This window comes from Pleurodeles waltl, chromosome 6 (assembly GCF_031143425.1).
Source record: "Pleurodeles waltl isolate 20211129_DDA chromosome 6, aPleWal1.hap1.20221129, whole genome shotgun sequence".
In the NCBI taxonomy this organism is placed as follows: Eukaryota; Metazoa; Chordata; class Amphibia; order Caudata; family Salamandridae; genus Pleurodeles; species Pleurodeles waltl.
Genome location: NC_090445.1, coordinates 49,573,349 through 49,599,104, shown reverse-complemented (window position 1 = coordinate 49,599,104; position 25,756 = coordinate 49,573,349).

The following is a 25,756-nucleotide window of genomic DNA, read 5'->3' as shown; positions in this document are numbered from 1 at the left end:
TAGCTCATGCAATGATAGGGTTCTTCTCCCGAATAGGCTTTCCCCGAGAAATTTTAACAGACCAAGGTACCCAGTTCATGTCCAACTTGATGTCACAAATATGTCAACTTCTGGGGATCAAACAGTTACGGACAGCGGTTTATCATCCTCAAACGGATGGTTTGGTAGAAAGGTATAACCGCACTCTGAAAACTCTACTAAAGAAATCTATTTCAGAGACAGGTAAGGACTGGGATAGAAAACTCCCCTTAGTGTTATACGCTATCAGGACCCATGAACAAGCATCCATGGGCCATAGTCCATTTGAATTATTGTTCGGACGACAGCCCAGGACCTTGTTGGATATGGCTGCCGAGTTATGGGAGGAGGAGGACGGAGAAAAATCCCTCTTAGAATATACCCAGGAGTTAAAAACCAACATCCAAAATGTGTGGGAAAACGTAAGGGAACATATGGAGAAGGCTCAAGAAAAGCAGAAAAGATATTACGACAGGAATACCCAATTAAGGACCTTTACCATAGGTGATAAGGTGTTAGTGCTTCTCCCTAGCTCAGACAACAAGTTGCTGGCAAAGTGGCAGGGACCTTATAAAGTGATAGGGGTAATAACCCCGTGACCTATAAGGTCCAGCTCACAGATAGTTCCAACCGGTCACAGATCTTTCATGTCAATCTATTGAAAAAGTGGGAAGAGCCACAGGGAGAACCAACCAGGGGATGCCTAGTTAATACCGTTAAGGAGTTGGAGATAGGGTGGTGTCCCACTGAGCATCCTAGCGGAAACGAGGTGCCTCCCATAAATAGTGAAATCTCGATCCAACAGAGTGAGCAATTAAATCAGCTCCTCCATGTTCATGCCCATGTGTTCTCCTCGACACCAGGCAAGACCCAGCTGGTGCATCATCAAATCATAACCCCACCTGGCAAGGTCATACGCTTAGGACCATATCGTATCCCAGACGCTAGAAAGATCCTGGTAGAAAACGAAATAGAAAAGATGTTAGACCTAGGCGTTATAGAGCCTTCCCAGAGTCCCTGGTGTTCACCGGTGGTACTAGTGCCAAAGCCAGATGGGTCCATACGCTTCTGTATTGACTTTAGACAAGTCAATTCTATATCCCAGTTTGACACCTATCCCCTTCCAAGGGTATACGAACTCTTAGAGAAGTTGGGAAAAGCTAGGTACATGTCTACACTCGACTTGACCAAAGGCTATTGGCAGATTCCTTTGACGCCAGAAGATAAAGAGAAAACGGCCTTCTCTACCCCCTCTGGGTTATACCATTTTAAGGTTCTCCCTTTCGGGTTACATGGGGCACCCGCCACCTTCCAGCGTCTCATCGACACCATTCTACGACCTCATACCAGATACGCTGCTGCGTATCTGGATGATATCGTTATCCACAGCGAGACTTGGGAGGACCACTTGACACATTTAACCAAAATCTTTACAGCGTTACGAGGGGCTGGGTTAACAGCCAATGCCTCCAAAAGCCGGTTGGCGTTCAATGAGATCTCTTATCTAGGATATCATATAGGGAAAGGTATACTTAGACCACAAATGAGTAAAGTTGAAGCCATCCTACGGATAGAGGCACCCACAACGAAAAAGGAGGTCCGCTCATTCTTGGGCTTAGTAGGCTACTACCGGAGATTTATACCCCATTATTCCACAGTGGCCGCTCCCCTAACCGATCTCCTGAGGAAAGGACAGAAAAAAAAATATCACAAATTTAAACCCCGTACAATCCCATAGTTACCGTACCCTACAAAGATACCTCACTACCCAACCGATTTTAAAATGTCCTGACTTCACTGTCCCCTTTCACCTCCAAACGGATGCCTCAGATGTGGGTCTGGGGGCCGTGCTTTTTCAGAAAGACGGAAAAGGTATTAGTCACCCCGTGGTCTTTATTAGCCGTAAACTGTTTCCCAGGGAATGAAACTATCCCATTATTGAGCGAGAATGTCTCGCCATCAAGTGGGCACTTGAGAGCCTCCAATATTACCTCCTGGGAAGATCCTTTCTATTATATACGGACCACGCTCCCCTCACCTGGCTATCGAGGTATAAAGATACTAACAGTCGCATATTGAGATGGTTTATGGAGCTTCAACCTTTCTCCTTCCAGGTTTGCCATCTCCCTGGTGATCTTATGGGACAGGCTGACTATTTGTCCCGGTTCCCGGGACCTTTGGGTCTCGAACAGCCCCATTCAAGGGAGGGGATGTGTAACCGGACGTCTCCGGACGCCGGTTTCCAGGACAGTGTGCGGGACGGACGCGAGCCTGTGACGTCAGACGCCTTCGGCGTCTGGACGACAACCAAAAGAAAAGACGGACCAAAAGAGGACAAAAAGGAAGAGCAGACGGAAGTGGGATCTCGACGTGCGCGGCCGGAGGAGAAGGAGACCGGGACGCCGACGACAGAGAGGAAGGAACCCGCCGAAGGAACCGAGACCCCGAGAGAGAGTGGAGAGCCCCGGGGCTCTCCCGCCCCCGTCGGAGAGAAGCCGGGAGGCTGCCGAAGTGCCGGCCACGTCCCAGGAGGGGCGTGGCCACCTCAGGTACGTTCGTACCGCAGCTGGGGGTTTGCTAGAGGGTGGTTGTTAGGAAAAAGGGGAGCCAAGGGAAGGGAAGGGAGGTCCTGCCGGGAAGGGGAGGCCATATAACAAAGACCCCTAAAGTAAACCTAACCTCACAAAAACCAACCACCAGAGGATTTCTACAAGGAGGAGAAGGTCTGAGAAAACCCATAGGGGGGGAAACCACAACCAAAGGACAGTTAAAACCTCACTTCCCTTCACTTATACCTACCCCCCCCCCTCACCGCCCTACTAACCCTATATACTTACCTTAGGTATATATATCCCACTTACCTGTTTTTTTTTGTTATCCTCCTTTCTATTTCTTTGGAGAGCCTGGCCCCCTGACGAAGAGGAGGACCGGAGACCTTCCCAAGGCTGGGCCGCGTTACTCACGGACTACCACCAAAACCCTGAAAGAGAAAAAAAGGAAGGGGAACTTTTGTTAATTATTTCTGGATTGCAAGTGCGTTATCCGTGTGAACAAAACAAGGGATAAAAAGCCATCCTTAAAACCGAGACACGAATAAACTAACTAAACCCTACCTTCTGCGCCTGTCATCTTATTCCAATATCCCTTTTATTTGCTTCAGGGACAAAGAACCCATTACAGGGCCAAAACACTTGTTCTGCTATTATGTGTTCCAACAAGTCTCCCGATAAAAATGGTACCTCACTTGCATGGGCAGGCCTAATGCCCGCGTCAGGAAACGCAACATGGACACATCACATTTTTACATTGAAAACTGACGCGTTCATTGGAAAGTGCCTAGCTGTAGATTATGATTTCTAGCTCAGCTGGCACCTAGGAAAAACTACCAAACCTGTGCATTTTTTCAAACTAGACACCTAGGGGAATCCAGGATGGGGTGACTTATGGGGCTCTCACCAGGTTACCCAAACCTCAAAATTTGGTCAAAAAAACACTTTTTCCTCACATTTCGGTGACACAAAGCTCTGAAATATGAGAGGAGCCACAAATGTCCTTCCACCCAGTGTTCCCCAAAGTCTCCCGATAAAAATAGTACCTCACTTGTGTGGGTAGGCCTAGTGCCCGGGAAAGGAAATGCCCCAAAACACAACATGGACACATCACATTTTCCCAAAGAAACAGAGCTCTTTTTGCAAAGTGCCTAGCTGTGGATTTTGGCCTCTGGCTCAGCTGGCACCTGGGACACTCGACCTGTGTTCCCAAATGGTGTATCAGCTACCCTGATGATGTCATCCACCATGACTAAACCAATTACCATTTATTTCTGTGTTTATGGTCACATACGTTTTTGTATTTCCACAATAGATTTACTCCTAACACTATGGGGGTGATTCTGACCCCGGCGGTCTTAGACCGCCGGGGCCAGGGTCGGCGGGAGCACCACCGACAGGCCGGCGGTGCCCCGCAGGGCATTCTGACCGCGGCGGTAAAGCCGCGGTCAGACCGGCAACACTGGCGGTCTCCCGCCAGTGTACCGCTGCCCTATTGAATCCTCCAAGGCGGCGCAGCTAGCTGCGCCGCCGAGGGGATTCCGACCCCCCCTACCGCCATCCAGTTCCCGGCGGTCCGCCCGCCGGGAACCGGATGGCGGTAGGGGGGGTCGAGGGGCCCCTGGGGGCCCCTGCAGTGCCCATGCCACTGGCATGGGCACTGCAGGGGCCCCCGTAAGAGGGCCCCTACAAGTATTTCACTGTCTGCTTGGCAGACAGTGAAATACGCGACGGGTGCAAATGCACCCGTCGCACCTTCCCACTCCGCCGGCTCGATTACGAGCCGGCATCCTCGTGGGAAGGTCGTTTTCCCCTGGGCTGGCGGGCGGCCTTTTGGCGGCCGCCCGCCAGCCCAGGGGAAAACTTGAAATACCCGCCGCGGTCTTTTGACCGCGGCGCGGTATTTTGGAGGGCGGAATTCTGGCGGGCGGCCTCCGCCGCCCGCCAGAATCAGAATCAGGCCCTATATGTCGTTTGCCAAGGTTGATCAGCCATACATGGTGTCGGCAAATCTGTGTTTGTAAGAGAGGAGGGGTGGGGCAGAGCAGAATGCACTCTTCAAAACAGAGAGGTCATGTCCAGAAGTGTAACTGTGCATCTGCTATTTCAATATATAAGACTGTAGACCACTCTGTTCTATACACCCACAGGTCCTGCTGGCTTCCCCTCATCTGGTATAAATGGTATCTGTCGTCTCAGGACAAGTTTGTGGCGCACGCAGCAGGCAACTATATTTGACATACGGTGTTGGGTGATTAGAGGAGGGCTCCTCCTGATCTGTCCAAGCACCTAAATCTTGCATTCAGGAGCCCAAATGTCTGCTCAACAACGCACCTTGTCCTCCCATGGGCCTCACTGTAGCAGACTTCCACTGCCATTGTTGGGTACATCACTGGTGTCAACAACCAAGGACAGTTTGGATAGCCAGAGTCATCTGTGAATAAATTGGTAGAATAACACACATATATGGGACATGCAACATTTTGATGGCACGAGACATGCATTGCTAACAGACATTTCAGTAGTAACTTACCAACCACCCAGGTGTGGAGTCATGTCATCAGCAGTGAGACGTTGCTGTTCCGCATGATGAAGGAATCATTGACTGATCCCGGATACTTGGCACTGACTTGCGAAATGTACTGGTCTACCAGACACACCACCTGAACACTTATGGAGTGGTAGAATTTCCTGTTCCTCTACACCTGCTCATTGGCACTGAGGGGAACCAAGGCTACATGGATGCCATCTATGGCTCCAGCCACATGTGGAATGTGTACCATAGCATAAAACTCTGCCTTCACATAGGCCAAATCCGCACATTGGGGAAACCTGATGTAGCTATCCAGGTGTTTCAACAATGCACACAGTACATCCCTCAAAACCAGACTGAACATGGGCTGAGACATTCCTGCAGTTAGGGCCATGTATTCTGAAAGGACCAAATAGCCAGGAAGTGTAGCACTGACAAGACTTGAACAACGGGAGGTATTTGGGATTGCGAATGGAAGGCATCAGATCTGGCTCCAATTGATCAAAAAGATCCATGATAGTATGACAGTTCAGCCAATATGTCTGGATACAATGTCGTTCCTCCATGGTGGACAGGTCTACTAGTGGACGGTACACTGATGGTTGTCGTACACTCCTCGTGGCATGAAAACTGTGTGAAAAAATGTCAAATTAGTATGTGACTTGCAGCATGCAGACACCTTGTAAAGTCAGATACACAACTCACACATATCTGCTGTCGAGCTTGGTTACAAACTCAGATGTCTACAGTACAGCACATAGGTATGAACCTAAGGACACCCTCCATGGTGCACATTCCCCCCAATTAACTATTGAACTACACATACAGATTCATCTGTTACTCTACATGGTTGTAAGTCCAACCGATTTGACATTTCTTACAAATATTCTTGCACATTATCACATTTTTCACAGCACATGGGAACATCCGAGTAGGTGGCCATTGCTATTACCACATGTTCTCCAGTAACACAGCATTTACTGCACTGATGCACAATTTGACAACTAAACATGAAGGCAGTGCTCACAGTTGTACTGTACGATATGGGTATAGTTTATGAAGCAGATGATAAAAGGCTTCCATACAAGTAATATGCTTAAAATGGCAGCCGCCTGACCTACTGAACTGGACACAGGGAAGTGACCTAAGTCTACCAGCGGGAGTTGTCATGGCGGTAGACAGTCACAACTGCAGTGGAAATTGCCACAGGAAAACACTGCTGCCTTTGGCGGATTTGGGCCAAGGGCAAAGTCAGCCAGCGGTGATGGACATGTACGTGTCTGATGTGACCGCCATCTTCTACAGTATTGTTCACTTGACTCCTGGCACTGTTGCCAGCAAGATCTCCACTATCTGAGCTGCTGTGTACTGCCTCTGTAAGCTATAATGTCACGTCCTGCAGGTGATGGGGCCCAAGACTCCTCCCCTGAGGAGCTGGAAAAGCAAGTGGAGGAGGTCCTACCCCTGTATGAACAGCTACATGGTGCACCAGAGGAGCAGGTGAGTCCAATGCAATACCAATGTGTGATAGGTGTGGTGAATGATGGTGTATCTGAAATGTGAAGTAGTGAAGGTGTTGATGCATGCAGATGATAATTGGTATGGTGCATGTGGACATGACTTTTTTGTTTTATCTGTGTCATCCATGCAGGTCAACGCCCATCAGAAGAAGGGAATTTGGCATGCCATTGCCAAGCAAGTGTGGACCCTGGGGGTCCACAGCCAGCGGAGCACCCACTGTAGGAAGAGGTGGGAGGACGTGAGACAATGGACCTGGAAGACCGCAGAGGCCCAGCTGGGGATGTCCTCCCGAGGGAGGGGTGCCCGTTGGACCTTGACCCCCCTAATGGCCAGCATTTTGGCGGTGGCCTACCCTGAGGTGGATGGGCGTTTGAGGGTAGCACAGCAGCAACAAGAGGGTTAAGTACTGACAGTAATGACAGAACCCATGAACTTGCCACTGTTAGTTTAGTGTATGATGTATTGCAGCTGTGATGATGTGGTAAGTGCTATAGGTATCGTGACTACTAGGAAGCCATGGTACTACAGTTGTCAACATACATACACAGAGGTGGCCATTGTATTGTGCATGGGAACATGTTGTTCCCCTTTGTCTAAAAAAATAGTATTACTGCACGTGGAGATGCACATGTGAATGTCATATGTGTGACTCTACTCAGCCATACATATTTGTAACCTACTGCGTCATCCTTCCCACCGAGTGTTCCCAAGTCCATGTACCCAAATAGTTAGTTGTATAGCTCTTTGGTCTCTGACAACTCCTATTCCACTGCATCTGCTCTGAGTGCAACATTGGGTCTGACGAATGTGCAATAGGGCCAAGTAATCCTGTGTCCTGTAATAGTTGGACACTTCATGGGAGGCTGTCATCCCAATCTGGCTTTTGTTATGGGCAGGTTACTACAAGCCCTATGAAGTTGGAGGAGGTGTCCCCACTGTCATGTCAGATTTGTAGACTGGGAAATGTGAAGGGTGGACATCCTAAAATGTGAATATCATGGTGACAATAAGGCGTTGACATTTCATGGTATTACATTGACATGTGTACAAATACCTTTCATCCTAATACATTTGGTATAGAGAAAGTAAGTAGCTAGGTTGCTGATCCCTTTGCCAATGTATATTGTCCATGCTACACAGGGCAATACCATACCTATATGAGTGCACCATATACTACTTGCTGCCTACATAATGTGTCAATTGATACTTCGTGCCCGATTTGATGTTAAAGCCTCTATTTTCTCAGACTGACCTTAGCAAATCTGAGGCTGTTTGGACAGCATTGGGTATGGTTCTGCACATTTCTGCCTGACTAAATGGTGTAGAAGGTGTCACATTTCACATACACCTGTTTGTGTTGTGGGATATGTTGTCATTCACTTTGCTTGACTCTAAGTGTACGTGTCATTAATGGGTACATTAGTAATCAGTTGTGTAAGTGTTGTTCTGGACTAAGGTAGTAGGAATCATGTCTGGACAGTGGTTAGTGATGTAGGTGTTCAGATGTTGTCATGTAGAGGTTTCTAAATAGCATGGAAGGTGGGATGCTATGAGCCCTTCATGCACATTGTTTGGTGTCCATTGTATTGTTGGTGTTACTATGCTTCCTGTGGTTGTCTCTGGACGTATCCTGTGTGCTAGGTAGGCCCCTATTGCATTGCATAGAATTGTTGTCGATGTGACAATGTATTAGATTAGTGGGTGAAGAAACTAACTCCTAAAGTATCTTTTCCTAGTAGTTAGATGTTTGAATGACATGTTATGTCATTTTGTGATGCACACTGTATGGGAATGCCACATGTAGTGTCTTCATCTGTGGGGTTTGCCGTTGGATGAGTTATGTACAAAATGATCAGTTAGGCATGTGATTGGAAATCAACATGCTGTGTCATATTTAAAGTGAGATGAGATTACTTTCATGGAACACGATTAGTGGCGATGGACTGGACAGGTGTGGAACAGTGGTAAGAACGATATTGTGTTTTCAGTCAACTGCATTTACTTAGACTGATTTGATGATGCACAGTGATGATCTGTATGGGGATGGATTTGAGGTGTAGCCAATCCATCTTGTGGACAATGCATTTGAGTTACAGCTGAATTGATGGGATGGTGATGTAGTGGTAAGATGGTTAGCTTTTGTTGTAGGTGAGTCTGTGTTCATATGGGAACGATGGAAGTATTGTATTGTGACATGATGTGAGCAGTGAATAGTTTCTAGCTGGGGCTTTATTTGAAAAAGGTGTTTAGTTACTATTGTGAATGTTGAAATGTATGTGTGTGTGAAGAATGTGATGACCCTCTCTCTCTCTCTTTCTGTGCATCAGCAACGGCAGGCAAAGGGGACGGGGCACAGCCGAGTAGGGAAGCTGCCAGCCACAGGAGCGCTGACATCACCGACACCCAGGGACCCGGTGGCCTAGTGGGCGAGGGCAGTGCACAGGGGAGACAGGATCTACATGTTCATCATTGGAATCCCCCTCCAGTGGACACTCCCTGGCGGACCTATCTGGGACCACCCCAGCACCATCTCTGTCTATCACCCCCTTACTACCACCGCCCTCCCTGTAGCTCCCCATCCATTTTGCCCTGCCCGCTCACCCAAGACAGTGGGCACCCCCATTGCCGCAGGCACTGCTGCCCCTGCCAGCCCTGCTGCCCTTAGTGAGGACTGGCAACTCAGGTCCAACAGAGTAATGTGTTCCTGGAGGCCATTCATGGTGCACTGGCTGGCCTACAGAGATGCTTTCAGGCTCTGGCCTTCACACTGACTGCAGCCAGTCACCCTTTGTCTTCCCTCCCCCCTTCACCTTCCTCTTCCCTCCCCCCCCAACTTCTTCTTTAAAGCCCTGCTTCCCCGACCCAGCCAAAGCACACAGACAGACAAGCATGAATCCATCCAAACATTCAAGGGCAGCTCAGACAAACACAAGCACCACAAGGCACACCACCAGCATGCACACAAGCAACATACACCTGCACACACATCAGTAGTCTAAACCTGCCCTGACACCCCCAGCATCACAGATAGCACACGTGCAGACACCACACCAACATTCACAGATCCAGCCACTACACCTATCTTACCCACAGACAGCACCACAGCAGACACTCAGACATTCACCCTAGTCACCACACCCGCAGACATTACAACCACTGACACTCCTACATGCAGCACATCCACCATACCTGCAGTCACCACCCCAACAGACAGTCACCCACCCACCACGGCATCCCCCAGCACCTCCATCCCCCCTCAGTCCCGTATATAAACACCCTCCCTAATCCACCCAACAGAGAGCCACCACCCACAAGCATACCTCTCACACACACGGACCCACAACTTCCAACTCATAGGCCTCCCCTAGCCCCCCTGCAAGTACCCATGCCCCTCCCCCACCAAGAGGTTTACCTCTCTCAAGAGAACCCAACCCTCAGCTAAGCCTAGACCTAAATCCCCCCTCCCAAGCCTGATCCAAAAGGATCCCCTCCCAAGCCAAAGCCCAAGCCCCCCCAACTATACCCCTCTTAATCCCTGAGGTGCCTGCCTGCCTCCTCAATGCCCCTACCTGTGGAGTTCACATAGTCAGGAGTCAAGTTTGGGGCACCAAGATGTGCATGGAGTGCATCCCTGCACTATTTAAAATTGGACTGGCTTATGGCCTTGGACATTATTATGTTAGTTCCAAATGTTAATATATAGATGGACCAACCAGTTGTTGGTTTCAATGTTACATATTAGTTCTGGATTTCTTTACTTAGGGCATATTTGAAAATGGATGACATTGTTTGTGTGTATTTGTGTGTAGGTGGTGCTTGTGCTACCTGTTTTGTCTAGGCAGCATGTGAGGTTGCACGCAATGCATTTGTTCCCCAGTGATGGGTGTGTGTTGTGCGATGGGCATTTGTATGTTGGGGACATGTTGTTGTCATGGTATTGAGTGCTGTTTGTGTTGACATGTGCTTGTTGCAGTATTGTGAGGCTTTGTGTGCTTTGGCTGTGTGTGTGTTTGGTGAATGATAAGTCAGATACGATGTGATGTATGTTTGCTGGGTACGTTGAATGCTCCATTGTATGATTGTGTGATTGTGTGTTCGTTCCCTGTTGGTGGTACGTTGTGTTGTATGTGTGATTTGTCAATGGGTAGTGCATATTGTGTGTGCTTGCCAATGCTTTGATGGTGTTGCGGTTGTGATGTTGGTTTGTGATGTTGTTATGTGTGACTGTGCTGGTGCTGTGTTTCTGGGAGTAGGTGTGTGTTTTTTATATGTATGTGTGTTTTAAATGACCTTAGTGTGTGTACTTTGTATGTACGTGTGTGTACATTGCTGTCTGTGAGTGTGAGTGTGAGTGTCAGTGTCAGGTTACGTATGTGTGTCTCCCTCACCACCTGTTTCCAATTGTTGTTGTGTGTGCATATGTACTTTCACAATTTACAACAGTGACAGGTGAGTGTGTTTACTAACGGTTGCTGTCGTCATCTTTGGCGTTGATTCCGAAGTCAGTGGGAGAGCAGGAGCAGCAGGAAGATTATGGCTTCCTGAAGGTGTCTCCTTTTATACAGTTGGTTTCCACCTGGGTTTCCGTGGTGGTGGGACGGAAACCTTGGTGCTGTGCAACCTTGTAATCTGTCCAGCAGAAACATGTCTCTGCCGGCTTGCAGGTGTCTACCGCTGTTCCTGACGGCTAGACTGCACCGGCAGTGCCGGTGGTGCTTTGGTTGTATTCTGTTGGGAATACTGTCATGGTCATAAGCAGTCTTCTCCACCAGCCTGTTGGCAGTGCGACCACCAACATGGCAGTCCTGGGACTGCTAAAGTCGTAATGAGGCCCTTAGTGTGTATGAAAAAACAAGTGCCTTCAGGAATATATAAGAGTAATAGCTAACTAGACTCTACCCTGTGCAATTATTTTTATAAGTCCATTAAAAGAATAGTTTCCAAACCTCAGCATCCTTATGTTATCCCTCCAAAATAATAAGCATCTGTCATCAGGATAATTCAAGTGACTGCTTGAATTAAAGAACTTCAGAGAGCACCCTCCAAGTACTCCAGGTCCCCATTAACAATTCAGGGATGGTTGTTTTTAACACAATGCATGGGAACGTTTTTTGTAACATTAAAACACCTTGGTCCCTATACACCTGGGCAACTTCAACCTCTGTTTACAGGCAGATGTCCTCTCAGGTGAGTCAAGGGGGTGCCAGGGAGGAGGCCACAGGCCACATTCAGAGCACTGATCACTCTGACCCCTGTGGACTCAGGTCAAAGAGATGGTTCAGAGAAGGGGGCCTTATGTGATGTCTAATTTTGGCATTTACATATGGATAGAGACCGCTTCCCCAATTCCTCAAAGGGATGCCCTGAAGAAGAAGGTGTTGAGAAATGTGGACTCATTATTTTGAAAGCACCATCACTACTATTAGTGTGAGGGCCCACTGAACCCCAATTAAAAAATGTTACTAGAACAATTGTGGTGGTGAGCCATTCTTCTTGTTAGCATTGAGACATAAGTCCCCCTTGAAGCATAGGGAACAGGTCCCTAGAAACAGGGGGTGAGATCTGGGGCTTTTCCCCATTTTCTTTTTACAGAAAATAGAAGAAGACAGCTTGCTTTGGGCTTAAGCCTAGGAATGATGGCCCAGGAGTGTGGGCAGAGAAGAAGTTATTACTGGCACTGGGCCCAGGGGTGTAAGGGCCCCACTTATCTAATCTATCATGGCTGTTTTACCATTAAGCCTTATTTGTATTAGGACTCAGTGCACTCTTGCTATGCCAGTGATTATTGAACCAATGGCCAAAGAGAAGAGAACATTAAAGCAGAGCAGTCACCTTAGTTTGAGGCTCAGAGACATGGCACAAAGGAGAATGGGGGGACGTTTAACAAGGGGCAGAGGAGACTGCCTGCTTCACAAGGTATTAGCTCTCCTTAGTGAGGCAGGTGCAGTGGCACTGGGGCCCAGGAGTGTGAATGGCCCACTGCATCACCACTAGGACTGTCTTACTTTACAATTGAGGCCTTGTGAATAGCATTTTGGCTGAGGACACCCGTGCTGCAAAGAAGCAGGCAACACATGGGAGCTCATTTTTTTCTGAAAAGGACAGAATCTGTTTTAAGATTGGATTGATGGCCAGGCTTGGTAGGGAAGGAGTGAAAGAGGCAGAGGGGATAGCTAGCCACTCAGGGCTGCACCTATCATTAGGGTAGAATTGTGAGGAGTTCACAAGACCCCAAATAAAAGTAGTACTGTTTTTGTCTACTTCAGGTTCATTTATGTATTTTCTCATTTATAAGTCTCACATTTAGTGTGGCTTATGAGATACTGAAAAAGTACCCCCGAAACTACCTCATACACCTCGCCCCCTTTGCTCAGTCCTGCCCCTCCTGCCCCTAAAGTTTTGGAGGGAGGCTCAAATTCAAAACATTTTGGGTGAACTGCCTCAGAATAAAAAAGTTTGAAGACCTCTGCTCTAAAGTGATTTGTTCACATCTACCAGGACATAGTAACATACCCAGCTGTCATTGGTCTACCAATCCTAGTACATCTTGGTCTTTGTCTGTTACATGTATCTTACTTTGGATGGTTTTGCAACTATAGTTAACATTCACCCACAGATACCATTTCAGGTCAATTTTCTGCACAGCGTAGGCTGAAGGTATAACATTAGGTGGTATCAATATGTGATTCGGTCAAACACTATTAAATGTATGGCAGGAAACAACTCATATTGTTATATTTATGCCAAAGGGTCAGCTAGTAAATCAAGAACTATTCCATCTACTACTACATTTGCTCTGACATCTCTCACTGTTTTCAGTCCATTTTTTCTATCAATTCCGCTTCTACAGATTAAACAAAACTGAAAATTATCTCAACCATTGGCTTTCAATCACCTATTGGTACTTTTACATACTCTTGCACCATGTGCCAGTTGTCCACACTTGCTACAAGTCTGATGCAAGGCTGGATTAAAGTTTGTCTGGCAGATCCACATCCATAATACTGGTTATTTTTTCAACAATTTCATACCTTCGGATATCTACTTAGGTCCTTTTTGGGAAAGAAAAGTCCCTTGCATGGTAATGGGCATACACTGATGGCCTAAGTGCTCCTATCGTAATGATGTCGGATCTCAAATGCTGTTTTTTCTTGTCACAGGCAAACACGGGTCATGTATGTGAACCATGACATATGCCGATATCACAGACTGCAGTCTGGTTGGACCGAGAGGGTAGCTCAAAGCACTAAACTCATTGTGGTGAAAGGCTACTGCCTTTACCAGGAGTTAAGCAGCATAGGTGCAGTGGAGGCTGCATACCGTGTGGTGATCAGTAGGAGCAGGTCCACTTTACACTGCGTCCCTTGAGTGGGGCCTATAGACTCAATCATTTAAAGTTCTGCTTCTGTGTGCTTAACAAACCCTTGGGCTACATTACTTTGGTGTGTAGTGCTGTGCAGTGTATGTGTGGCATCCATGTGCTGGGTGTATTTGTGCCTGTGAATAGTCCAGTACAGGGCTAATGCAGTGCATGTATATTGTCTGCATGTGCTAGTGTATGTATGCCTGTGAGTCGTACTATACATAAAGAATGTAGTGGCGTGTAGTGTGTATTTATTATATGCATGTGCTGAGTGTATGTGGGCCTGTGAAAGGTACAGTACATGAAGGGTGTATTGTTGGGCAGTGCGTGTTTTATATACTGTACTGGGTGTATGTATTCTTGTGAAGGATACAATACATGGAAGACTCTGGGTTCCATTCTGAGGAGACCCAGGGCAGGGTGGAGAAACATGGGGAGAGGAGGCAGATGAATGCCCCAGACAGATTTGTGTATTGCTCCATTCCTATAAGCTGGGTGGGACACACTGGAGGAAGAGAAAGCCAGTCTCTCGAGTATACTTCAAAAGGTTCTCTTTGATTCAGAGGGGGTCACAAGGAAGGAGCATGAACACTTCTCAGGAAGGAGATGGGGCTGATCAGATCATCATAAACAGCAGGGCGGCTGAGCCCCTGGTGTAACCTTTTGATACACATATCACTGTGGCTGACATCCAGGTGTGAATCTCTAGTTGCTCCCATGGCCTGTGCTGTTGGCATATCAGATTTGGAGTTGCTCCTGCTGTGACAGACTGCTTTCTGGAGGAAGAGAGCAGTGATCAGTGTGCATTTCAGAAGGAAGCAGACCCCTAACATAAATGTCAAACACTCAGACTCTAAACCACATTTGGAGTCTGGAAATGGACTATAAGAAGGGGAGCTTAAAACCATAAAATTGTCAACTGTCAGGCAGCCAGTCGAGCCGTAAGAGGAGGAGGAGCTCTGCAAGACTTCTGACTGTGACCTGGACTGTTGGATATGGCCTGCTAGTCTCCCAGCTGCGTAACAGGACATCACCCAGGGAATCCAAGATCACCTGCCTTGACACACCAGCGCCTGCCTGCATGCCAACACCAGTGTGCCTTATGAGGAAGAGGAGGGCATTGAAGGGAGCAAGGTCCAATGGGGAAACCTGGCGAGTGCATTCTCTAGGAAGGTGAGAGGAGATGGCTGCTGCATTGAGTGGGTTGTAGCCCATGTGCAGGAAAGTCGGCGACCCCCATATGCCTGAGGAGGGCTGATGTGAAGTGAGCCGTGAACGCTGCTGTACTGAAGGTGTCATCCCCCGTGTGCAGTGTGAAGCCAGTGACCCTGTATGCCAGGTGTGATAGCTGTGAACAGTGCTGCTGTGACAAGCGGGCCATAGCCCCTGTGCAGTGTTAAGTCGGCGACTCCGTAAACAGAGGTTGGGTGCCCTGAAGACTGCCGCTGTACCGATCAGGATGGAGTCCGTGGCCAGTGGGGGCCACCAGAACTATGCAAGAAGTGTGGACTGGTCAGGGTCGTCATTGGTAGAGAAAGGCCTCCATGGTAACCCCAGCGGACTTGCATACGTGGCCGAGAACCAGTGCCGGGATCGTCACCCACCCACCCCCCCCACAACTACCAGTGGAAAGAACCAAAGAACTTACCTAGATTGGAGGAGCTGGGAGAACCCCTCCCTCTCCCGGCTGCTGATAAATTGTGTGATAGAAATCGAGGACAGCTGAGCGCAGGCTGTGTGAGAAAGACTTACCAAAGACATCCACTGCAGACACGGAGGACCTGGCTTGGAAGTTCGAGCTGGACTGTTCCCATTAGAGTTGGGTCCAAACTGAGGTGGCATGGTGTGCAAAACAATAATGGATTGGGCTGTAGCCTGAGTGATTACCAGTGACTGAGAATAATTCAAGCATTCCATCCATCTTGTAAACTTTCTAGAAGTGGCATTTGCAGAATTGTGACTTAAAATCCAACTTTACCATTAAAGAGGGCGTTTACTTAAGATTCTTTAGACAGCAAACTCGAAAGGTCTACCTGCTCCCAATTGAAAGTTATCACTTATTAGGTGTAATAAGGAACCCAAATGTTATTCTATGGGACAGATAGACCTTGCAGCAGTGAAGAACCAATTTAGGAGTTTTTCACTACCAGGACATGTAAAACATAAAAGTACATGTGCAATGTTTTACTGCACTGCACACCGTCCTCTATGCTGATCAGGGCCTACCCTATGGGTGACTTATATGCATTAAAAAGGAAGGTGTGAACCTGGCAAAAGATTTTGCCAGGTCAAAATGGCAGTTTATAACTGAACACACAGGCTACAATGGGAGGCCTGGGGAAAGGTTTACAGGGCTACTTAACTGGATTGCACAATCAGTGATGAAGACCCCAGGTACAATGGGTACCACTTTACTAGGGACTTACATGTAAATGAAATGTGCCAAATTGGGGAGAAGTCGATGCTACCATGTTAGAGGAGACAGCACAAGTACTTTAGCACTGGTTAGCCTTGGTAAATTGTGCAGAGTCCTAGGGACAATAAAAACAAGATCAGCAAAAATAGGAGGGGTGAAGGCAAAACGTTTGGGGGAAGACCACCCTAAGGCAGACAGACATAACAAAAAGTAATTCTGAAAGTGACTCAGAGTGTCCTGAAACTCATCAAGCACTTCTCCTTCCACTGGGACAACCTCTTAAAGGTGTGTGAACACTCTATGCCCCTCCCTTGTATGCTGGCTGTAAAACGGTGCTCATCTATCAAGCCCAAATATACATTAAAAGTGTTATACTGTGGCATAGGTGGTTCAAATTGCATGTGTAAGAATGGAGGGTATGGTGACAAAGGGCCAGATGTAGGAAACTTTTTGCATGGTGAAAACAATGAATTTCGCTGTTTGCGACATGCAAAAGCGCATCGCGATGCCCATTCCCATTTTGCGAGTCGGTAACCTGGTTACCGACTCGCAAAATGGGAATGTGAGTCGCAAATAGGAAGGGGTGTCCCCCTTCCTATTTGCGATTCGCATCGCGATGCAGAATTGCTTTGTGACCGCGAACGTGGTCGCAAAGCAATTCGCAGTCAACACCAGTGTCACACTGGTGGTAACCCATTCGCAAAAGGGAAGGCGTCCCCATGGAACCCCTTCCCATTTGTGAATGGCCCTGAAAACATTTGCTCTGAAAAAATAAAATAAAAACGTTTCATTTTTTCGTTTGTAATGCAACTCGTTTTCCTTTAAGGAAAATGGTCTGCATTACAAAAAAAAAAAACTGCTTTATTTAAAAGCAGTCACAGACATGGTGGTCTGCTGTCTCCAGCAGGCCACAATCCCTGTGAGTGCTGCGACGTGCAAGGGGGTCGCAAATTGCAACCCACCTCATTAATATTAATGAGGTGTGCCTTTGCAACCCCCTTGCGACTCGCAGATGGTGTCAGGGACACCATCCTGCATCCGGGTTTGCGACTCGCAAATTGCAAGTCGCTCAGACTCACAATTTGCAAGTCGCAAACCCGGAATTTCGCACATCTGGCCCAAAGTCTCTAAGAAAGTTACTGACCAAGGACAGAATTATTATGAAAAAAAACACCAGATCACAGAACAATGATTATTATAACAGTGACTTGCCAGTATATCCCACAAAACGTATTCCCATGTACTCTTGGTACGGTGTTCTGTCACACACATGTATCATAGGCTATTGCAAAGCTCTGCTTAGTCTCCTCTTCCTACTGATGGCTCCTCACAGACAGTTCACAGCCACAGATGATGCCAAGACAAAGCTCCCTCTTCTCCATGCCAATATCATATTGGAAAATAGGAGTCATAATGTGCGAAATAATGTCCCATTTAGTGTGGACTCACAGCAGCACATGGCGGACATCATGCACCTCCAGCTTTGGTCCATTGTTCCTGCTGTAAAATCTCTCGCACTCAGAGTCCGCACATGAACAACGCAACACCATATGCTCCACATTATACTGTATAGCATGAAATAGAACGCATACAGAGGAACCGAACAGCTACACACGCCATGTCGCAAGACAAGGACTCCCACCCTCAAGGTAATGTATCTACACTGCAATCCCCCACCCCGCAAAATCCATATCATCTTCAAGATCGGCTGCGTCACTTGCAAGGCACCATGCACCAAGAATCCTGTTTACCTATCTAATAAACTACTAATATTTGGAGGTCAGTGCCAGAAGATAAGCTCCAATTGCCAGATTTTAGAATAAACATTGGAGGAAGGAAATAAACAAGAATATAAACCTTCTCTGCCTGCGCCCCAGAATCTAGTACAACATCCCTCCAACAATGGAACAGCACCAATCCTTCGATAAATCAGGAAGCAACTGAAAACTTTTCAAAGAACACTACCTCAGACAGTTATCGTTCCTTTCACTAGCTTTATATCCTCTGTCTGTCCTCTTCCCCATGCATACTCACCGAGGCTTGGCACTTTTACAGTGCTCCACTGCTAACCAGCAAGGTTTGTGCTTTAGAAATACCAAGACATGCCTAGATAACTTTATAGGTTATCAATATAAAATGTTTTGTGTCATCAATAATGGTCTCACTGCCCCACTGAAGTTAAATAATAGCAAATGGCATTGGAAAGGCTCATGCAGATGCACTGTTAGTAATCACATAAAAAGTCAACATTCAAAGCAAAGTGAGCAGGACAAAAATGGAAAATATATTCCAAGAGGCCTATAATGGCTGAAAATGTTTGCCTGGATGGGCCTAAAGATCATCAGCTATCACTAATCTTTGACCATGCTCCTTCAGAGACATCTCATCATGTTACTTCTTTAAAACGCAACTGACAGGACTCAAAGGCTAAGGAAAAGCATACAGACCCCAGATGTTTGGTTTTCTTGTGCCCTTTAGTAGCAACACTCTTCCCGGTGACCTGAGGGTATTGGCCTCCTACGGTCCAAAAAGCAGCCGTCTACAACTACGCCTCCTTAGCCAGCCATACCCTGCAGCACCAACAGCTGTGGCAGTACGAAACATGCCATGATTTACAAAGCCTTTATTGGATCAAAATGTGTCGGCTGTTTGACTCTATGTTGTCGAACTGGCCTCTCCTTCTTTAAAACTGGAAAGTAATACTTTGCATCAGAAAAGGCACACACTGGTCATCTTTCTCTTCTCAGTTCAGCTCGAGAGATCAATACTGACAAAACAAGCATTTTGTCGCTTTCACAACAGTTTTCGTTACAAGAGCTCTCCGATATCCTCACACCTTGTTGTGTAATCCACTTTCTTTTACCTGTTTGACCAGACATGTTTCAGAACTCTGCTTTTCAGTAGGTTGTTCTCTCTTTATTTATAGGTTATTCTATAATGATGGCTGTAGCGCCTTTTCAGTCTGATGAAGTCTTGCTGGCTGGCAGATTCTGTGTTACACGATGATCTTTACATAAACTGTATCACCTCGGGTGTTGTGTGCATATAGACTGCACTACATGTGGTCACCATCTTCCGTCTCAGCATCACTTAAGGGAAACCTATTTCTAGAATGACATTGTCATATCTATCTGCTCTCCTGCATTTCCCGGGTGTTACCCTCTTTTTAGGTCTCACCTGCTGTCGCTTGTGGAACACTTTGATAGCTTACAGGGGGATTAGGGCTCATCCATTGCTTACCATTGGATGGCTTCATCATCACTCTCATTTCCTTGCTTCTCTTTGGTCAGTGCATGCGGGCATCACTTTCTTTTTGTGTTTGTCCATCCCCTGGAGCATAGCCCAAGTAGTGTTCACCTAGGTACCTTACCTAGTGAGTATCCTTCCACTGTTATCACTTTTGGGACAGGCTACTCCATAAGAGTGCATGTGCTTGCAGGCCTTCCCATCTCCCTCCTGCGCTGTGTTGCTTCTCCAATCACTTCCACTGCCCTCCTGCATTATGCTGTTTATCCCATGTTCCTAGCCCCCTCTTCCCCTCTCCTTGCTGTCTGAGTTGGCTCACCCCCACCTGCTGTAACAAAAATGTTTTATTTGTAATGCAATAGGTCTTGCATTTGCTTGAGTTGGAGCTATTAGTGTTGTAAATGCATAACTGGACTTTTCTTGCCACATAAATTGGTCAACGCTGCCGCATAATTTGGTCCTCTCAACCAATTAACTCCAGTGGCCCTACATATAACTAAAGCACTTCCATTTACCGCAGAGTCTTGCCCTGATGACCCTGAACATTTCTTAGATTGTTTTTACTACTGTTTTCATGTAATCTATTTTTAATGTGTGTGATGTGTGAGAGACCGTTACTGACATTTTCTGAGAAATATGTTGTGTTTGTTTCGTGCAGCATCAATAAAAAAGGTTCTTTAAGACCATAACAGGATGTCACATATGAGAAAGGGAGGGTATCACGGAGGTTATTTCCAGTAATATTAGTGAGCTGCTGTGTTACAAGTACTATTGAAAACACACATCTCTATGAATATTAGATGTAAACACATTAACAATTTGGACAGGAGTGCCTGTGCATTGTCAGGAATCTGGCCAAAGAAGTTGAGAAAGAGCTGGAACTGGATCATAAATTCAAATCGGTTACGAACAGGGTCCCCCAAAATATGTTTGGCCCAGGGCCCCCGAAATCCTTAAGATGCCCCAGGGGAGAACTAGGGCAAAAGTATGATAAATGTGGTTGCACAGGGCGGGAAGTGGACTAGGCTGCAGTTGTCAGTAGCTGGGAGAGTATATATTATCGAGATGGTTCTTCTCCTGAAAAGCGTTCGCTAAAGAGTCTACTACAGATGTGGAGCTTTACATGGGGCAAATATGAGTAATGATTGCTGACATCTCCTTGCTGTAGTTACTAAGAAGGTGGAACTAGAGGAGTGGCTTTTAAACAACGTGATAAGCACTAATCTGTGTAAACACACTTTTTATCCCAAGCTTTCAGTGGCTGAAACGTACTATTATATGGTAAGCAGGGTGCAGTAGAGGGGCTTAAGGGACAGTGGAAAGAGCTAAGAATGCGGATTTGTAGGTTTAGTAAGTGGGATAAAGCATATTACTTTGTGAAAATGACCAACATTTTTTAAGTCTTTCCAAACAGAGAGAGAGAGAGAGAGAGAGAGAGAGAGAGAGAGAGAGAGAGAGAGACAGAGAGAGAGAGAGAGAGAGAGAGATAGAGAGAGAGAGAGAGAGAGAGAGAGTGTGGACTCGTTTTTGCCTGTGGGTAAAAATTCCTAGTGAAATCCAACAGACACTGCACCATACCCAGCTGAAAGCACCTTTCCATGCCACAAAAGATGACAGGGTACACATTTTAAAGAGACTTCAATCTCGGCATCTACGTGAATTATTGGTGCTGGACGACTTATGGCTTAAAATCTTCTCCAAAATCACTGTGGTTATTTTGCAGTTTTATATAGAGCGACCTCGACCAGCAGGCATCGAAGCGCTTTACAGGAGCACCAATTATATCACACAAGTGCAGATTAACTTTATAGGGGGCATGGGGAGATTAAGTGAATTGCCCAGATGCGGAACCAGAGCCAATACTTAATCATTGTTCCCCAGTCACAAAGGGAGCAGCTTTGCCGCTATGCCACATTTCAGACATCTGTTGTCGGAGAGCGCTTATTACAGTGGAAACGCTTTGGATAGCATGGACTAAAAAAAAAACAAGATTTAAGTGAAGCATGTGAAATGTAATCAGGAAGAACATGGTTACGTTAACGCTTTTACATTTATAATATGCTGGCTGAAAAAAACCTGCAACATTAAGCATTTTAATGTGCACGAAGCGGGGAAAGGGTGCTATACCATGGGCTGTCCTCTTGGGCCCTCTTTTGGCCACATAAAGTACTGCATCCTGCAATCTTGAATGCAACACCTTCCCAATGACTTTAAGGTGCTGTGATGAAAAATGAAGCACGGTGCACGTTTTGTGAAAAGTTTTACCCTGTGCATTCAGGTTATCAGGGAGGGTAGCAATACAAAAGGATGATGGACGGAGTGCTGAACAATGCAAACACTCACCCCCAGTCACAGATCTGGGTTTAATCCATCATTCTTTTGCTCACCATGTCACCCCAGTTTGGACCCAGCCATATGCAAATCAATCATGACCCTGTTCCTCGTGGAAACAGTCCTGCCCGAACTGCCAAGCCAGGTTCTCCCTGGACCAGTGTTTTGCTTTCAATAATAACCGAGCTGACAAAAATCTCTGGAATTAACTTCTCAGTTCAAAGAAGACATTTTATATTATTTCACCACGAGGTTCCTAAAAAAGGAGTTTAGTAGATAGAAAGTACATGTTTAAAAATAGTCACAGCAATGAAAGGAAAATATACCAAAATGATTCTCAACTGCAATGAACACAGCAAATATATGTAGTTATGATTATGCAAAGCAAAGAATGAAGTAAAAATTCATCAATGTAGGGCCTGTCAGATGCTTCATCTTTCTCATGCCAGCAAGAAGATGACCCCGTTCAACTGTGAGAAAGAGATCTCCACCCTCATGGGACAAATGTCAGGCATTTGACGTCTTATCCTGACCGAGGTCTTGGAAATTTTAGCGCTACTGAGCAGGGCTGTCTTTTTATATCTTAAAGAACCGGAGAAGGGCTTTCTGGAAAAACCCATCCCATAAAAAAGAAATATTCAAACATGCTGGCTAATGTAGGTCAGAGTTGAAAGACACAGGTTGGAACTGGCCAGTCTCCCAAATCTTCTCTCTCAAGCCCAAACCGTTCCCTGCTTGCACTAAAAAACATCAGTCTGGTACATTCTTATTGTGCTGACTGCCTACCTCCTTCATATTATGAATTAGCTGTTCGGTGATAATATGTCCTAGCTCTTCGGTGAGAAAGAATACAAAAACAAGCACAGTTTACAATGTGTAAAACAAATATGGTCAGCCTTTAACAAGGCAGTGTCTAACGCTATGATAAAGTCAATAGACAGCTAATCTTAATACAAAATGTAGTCTGCAATTGGTGAACACTAGACAGCTAATCCAGGTGCAAAGTAAGGCAACACAAAGTCAGTGGTCAAAAACACATATTTCACTACAACCGGAAACAGCATCCTGGGCTAGCTTGAATCTAGTTACAGAGTGAGCATGGGACCCATGTCTGGGCATACCTTCCCACTTAGGGCAACTTTAGCAACACAAAAGGATGATGGATGGAGTGCTGAACAATGTAAACACTCACCCCCGGTCACAGATCTGGGTTTAACCCATTGTTCTTTTGCTCACCATGCCATCCCAGTTTGGACCCAGCCATATGCAAATCAGTCTTGACCCTGTTCCTCAAGGGAACAGTCCAGCCCAAACAGCCAAGCCAAGTCCACCATGGACCAGAAACAAGCATCCTGGGACAGGTTTCAGAGAATCACCCTTCATCAGCCAGGCTAGCTTGAATCCAGTGGCACAGTGAGCACAGGACCTATGTCTAGGCATACTCTTCCCACTTAGGGCAACTTTAGCAACATAAAAGGATGATGGACGGATTGCTGAACAATGCAAAAACTCAACCCCCAGTCACAGATCTGGGTTTAATCTATCGTTCTTTTGCTCATCATACCACCCCAGTTTGGACCCACTCGTATGCAAATCCGTCTTGACCCTGTTCCTCATGGGAACAGTCCTCCCCAAACTGCAAGCCAGGTCCTCCCTGGACCGGAAACAAGCATTCTGGGACCGGTTTCAGGGTATCACCCTTCATCAGCCCGGCTAGCTTGAATCCAGATGCTTGTTTCCGGTCCAGGAAGGACCTGGCCTGGCATTTCAGGCTGGACTGTTCGATGAGGAACAGGGTCAAGACTGATTTGCATATGGCTGGGTCCAAACTGGGTTGCATGGTGAGCAAAAGAACGCTGGATTAAACCCAGATCTGTGACTGGGGTGGGTGTTTGCATTGTTCAGCACTCCGTCCATCATCCTTTTGTGCTGCTAGGAGGGAGGGTAGTCAAGAATAAGATGCTGGCTGAAAAAAAATAAGTGGCAACATCCTGGAAAAAGGAAACACTCATAGAGAATGCTAGAGTAAGTAAAGCACATGAAATGTAAGCAGAAACAACATGGTTACGTTAGCTGAGAGCAAGAATGCTCTGCGAATGAAAAGGGAAGCTTCAATGAACACAAGCAGGAAACCAAGAAAAAAAAAATCCCCCCCAAGAACAGAGAAATACGACAAAGCGTAATTAGACAGTAGTTAGCCCCTGCTCCCGAAGATAAAAAGGAGGAACAAAGAGGCATGACTGAACACTAGCAAGGATTTTTAAATGACACTGAAACGAACAAATGAATTGGCTTTAAGCCCACAGAAGTATACTAAAAGTATACAAGAGGCCGTATGCTTACGCTGGACCTAAAAAGCTGTGTCCGCATAATACAGTTTTTTTTTCAAACATTACATTTTTATTATTTAATTTAAGTTGCTGCTCTCTGCTGCATTGTTGTGTCCCTCATCCCACCCTGTCCTGTGTTGTTGCTTGTCTTTTCCAACCCTCCTACTCGCCACAAAACAAGCACTGCCATCTTTTAAAGCTGCATTCTTTGAGACACCACCAAAAGTGCTTTTAATAAAGGCATGCTATGTACCGAGAAACATCTTTCAGAACAGATATCAAACGCTCAACTGGCCTTGCTCACAATATCTGGACAAGTCAGATCAGTGACTTTATTACTCTGTAAAACGTATTTTCAGATCAAAGGACTTATGGGGTTAATTAAAATCCATGGCAACATGAAGCACATAAAAACAAGCACTATGACATGAAGAGTGTTAACGTCACAGAGTTTTTTTTTGTTTTTTTTTAACTTTCAGTCATGCAGTACAACATACCTAAAAAACAAACACACACACTGACAAAATCAACAGATCCCACATCGGTAAGATCTATTGGCTTTGGCACGGCAGTTACTTCTATTCATAGCTTAACAAAGTATCTCCAAGGACGTTATTGTGGTCACCCACTTTTCAAACCTCTATGTCACCCTCCAAAAAAGTGTTCATCCTCTATTCATCCTAATGGAATCACTCAAACGCTTGACTTAATCGGCATCTTTGAATTAAGAAGGTGCCAGGTATAGACTGGGAATAAAAAAAATTCTAGCTATGGCGTCAAGAATTTTCAATTCTATTAAGGACACGGAGGCGAGGCTTATGCTTTTCTCTCTCTTTACTGCAAAACTCAGCAGCCAATGAAATTTAACAAAACAAAAGAACTACATTTCCCATAAACACAGTAGTTCTAGTCCACCAATCACCAGTAACCTGTCCATATAACAGTCCCTTGCAGCATAGTCCTTCCTCTTTCTTTGCAATAAACCATAAGATTACTCAAAACCGAACTGGACACTCTTGAACCTGTATCCAACGTCACTCCTGGGTTGACACCGCGTCTTGACGGGGATCATCACCATTCAGGCTATTAGAACTTCAACCGAACCAAACGGAAGATCCAGACTTGATCAAACACCCTTGATTTCCGGACCTAGGAAACAAAGGAACAAGCCATAATAATATTCATGGAATTTTAGTCTTTCGTCTACATCATTAGGGTGGGAATGTTACAATTGTAAAGTTAAAGTAGTACAAAAAACTTCTATTTTCCAGATAAGAAAAATAACAGATATTTTAACCATGGGAGGGATAATCCTCGCCTCCGTGTCCTTAATAGAATTGAAAATTCTTGACACGATAGCTAGAATTTTTTTTATTCTATGTCAGGACCGGAGGCTTCGGATTATGCTAGTTCAAATCTGATTCACAACTTTTGACACCACATCTACAA